This window comes from Mus caroli, unplaced genomic scaffold, assembly GCF_978045245.1.
Source record: "Mus caroli unplaced genomic scaffold, Mus_caroli_1 scaffold_6, whole genome shotgun sequence".
Lineage (NCBI taxonomy): Eukaryota > Metazoa > Chordata > Mammalia > Rodentia > Muridae > Mus > Mus caroli.
The window spans coordinates 65,233,704-65,236,160 of record NW_028227261.1 but is presented as its reverse complement, the minus strand read 5'-3'; the positions used below and the strand labels follow the sequence as shown (position 1 = coordinate 65,236,160).

The following is a 2,457-nucleotide window of genomic DNA, read 5'->3' as shown; positions in this document are numbered from 1 at the left end:
TAAAAAAAAAAATGTCTGAAGATCACATGGTACAGTTTCTTATTCTAAATGTTTGTGTTTCATAAACAACACTAAAATCTACTTGCTGTTGACAGAGTTGTGGGTAGTGTTAGTTGGAAGATGGCTCTTTTCCGAACAGATCACTCCAGGACAGCATAATCCCATGGGAAGAGATTTTTTTTTTTTTTTTTGAATGGGAGAGAGGAGGGAAAACAAAGAACAGAAGAAAAAGGAAAAAGGGTGAGTGGTTAGGGTCTCTGTCATATAGTTGGGCTTTGACATAGATGCCAAGTAATGAATGGTGGGCACCATTGCACATAGGTGAGGAGTACTTTAGAACTTTGTGGTAGCCATGGTAACAGACACAAGAAGGTCCTTGTCCCCTAGGGATAACATTATCCCTGGATTCAGAGGCTATCTGGAAACTGATTCTGATGCTAACAGGTAAGAGACAATGACGTTTTGTTAGGGGAGATATTATTTGTGGACAATCAGGTTGCAGTGGAGGATGATGCTTCAATAAGGTGCCTCACGTGCTGCTTAAGGTACTCCAATCTGGCAAAGTTTTTGTTGCACATGGGACATGGGTAGGGCCTCACCACACTGTGCTTTTGTTTGTGTCTCTTGAGATCTTTTGAGCAGGAGAATTTCCATGTGCACCCAGGCTTATTGCATGCATAAGGCCTTTCAACAGTGTGTTTCTTCATGTGTTCTTTGAGGTGTTGAGCCCTTTTGTAAGATTTCTGACATTTCTCATAGGTACAGGAGTAGCATTTCAAAGGATGAGGGTTCTTCTGGCACATAGGGATCTGGGGATTGAGGTCTAACTTCATCTCTGGATGCTGTCCCTGGACTAGATTGGAAGCTGATGAGTTTTCCGGAGGTTGACTTTGGATCAAAGGGGAAAGTGAAGGATATGAGGATTCACCCACATACAGAACTTGGTAACTAAGTGAAGTCACCTGAGAATCAAGGCTTTCTTCAATATTGAGTGTTCCATTCTGACTTGGGTAAACATCTTGATCAATAGAGGTCCTCATCTGACCCAAGTAGAATGTCTCTTCACAACTGGGACTTGTCTCCAAAGGGCAAACCAGGTTGTCTTCTGCACTAGATCTTGTCCTCTTAGACCCAGGAAGAGTTGTGTCAAAACTGGAGGTTGGTATCTGAAAATCAAAGAGAGGCTGGCCACCAAATGGACTTGTCACCTGGGGATTCACAATCAAATCCTGGTCACATCTGTAGCCGGATGTCTGATACTCAGAGAGGGAGCGCTCACCACTGAGGAGACTCTCCTGATATTTGCAGACATTCTGACCACTGAACGATTTCATTTGGTCATTTGTTTGGTCACAGTTAGCTCTCATCTGAAGCTCACAGAAAGCTTGGTATCCATTTGGCAATATCACTTGATCTCCATAGAATCCATTATCAGCTGCTGGGTTACTCTGCTGATCTCCAAAAGAATTCTGTTCAGAAAAGGAGGTTATGATTTGATTGGGATGAAGGGCCTGACTATAACTGGGTCCTGCCATCTGACTCCAATAGAGAGTCATATGCCCTCCATTCCTGGTTGTCATATGATTGTAGTAGGAGATATGGTCACCTCTTAAAGTTATCTCAAGCTCACCCTGAAATGTCTGGTCACATACAGAAGCAAGGAGGTGATCCACAATTGGTTCCTGGTCTGGACAGATTCCAGAGAGAGCAATTTAATGAATATCAAAGGCAATCCTCTGACTCTCACACATGCCTGTAGTTTTGATAAAGAGATTCTTGTCAGGGCTCAGTGTCCTCATCCAGGATTCTTCTGTAGAGAGTCTCCCTGGTATCAAGTACTGCTATCTTCTTTCCAGCAGGGAGGCATGTCTTGGTGGTGCTGTTGAGATGCATAAGCTGAGGGGATTTAGGGGATTTTTTTTCTGCTCAGCAGACACAACTTGCTGGTTTACAGAAGCAGTCTCACCTGGCTCTCCAAAATAGAAATCAATGACTTTTCCCATGTTTACTGTTGAGTTCTGAGTACAGGCTCTCTCCTGTGTGCTACAGGATGCAGATACCATCACTGTTTGTTTCCAGGTAGGCATCTCTGAGCTCTGACCTGAGACAAGCTGGCTGGACTCCAGAGGGGAAGGCTGGGTATTGCAGGGTACTGGCTGGGAAACACCTGTGTTTTCTTTTTCTGCCATCTCCATATAGACTTCACAGAAGGCCTTGGAACTCTTCAAGTTCCTCAACTGTTGGGAAAAAGGAGAACATCTGGCTAAACTAGGTAGTCAGATATGAGAGCTTAAAGTCCTTGAGAATACTCACATACAGAAGATAGACAGAAGTTAAGTGGTTGACAGGAGCAGACAGAGTGTGTGCTGGAGGCTGGGATTCACACCTTCATTGGCTCTGATGAAGGTGGAATCGTCAAGCAAAACTTAGCTCCATAGCTATGGGGACTCCCTTTAA

At 44.0% G+C, this 2,457-nt stretch overlaps 1 pseudogene; it reads right to left on the bottom strand.

The window, feature by feature from the left end:
• Nucleotides 1-491: 491 nt before the first annotated feature.
• Nucleotides 492-2,195, bottom strand: LOC110293789 (uncharacterized; annotated as a pseudogene).
• Between the last annotated feature and the right edge of the window lie 262 nt (nucleotides 2,196-2,457).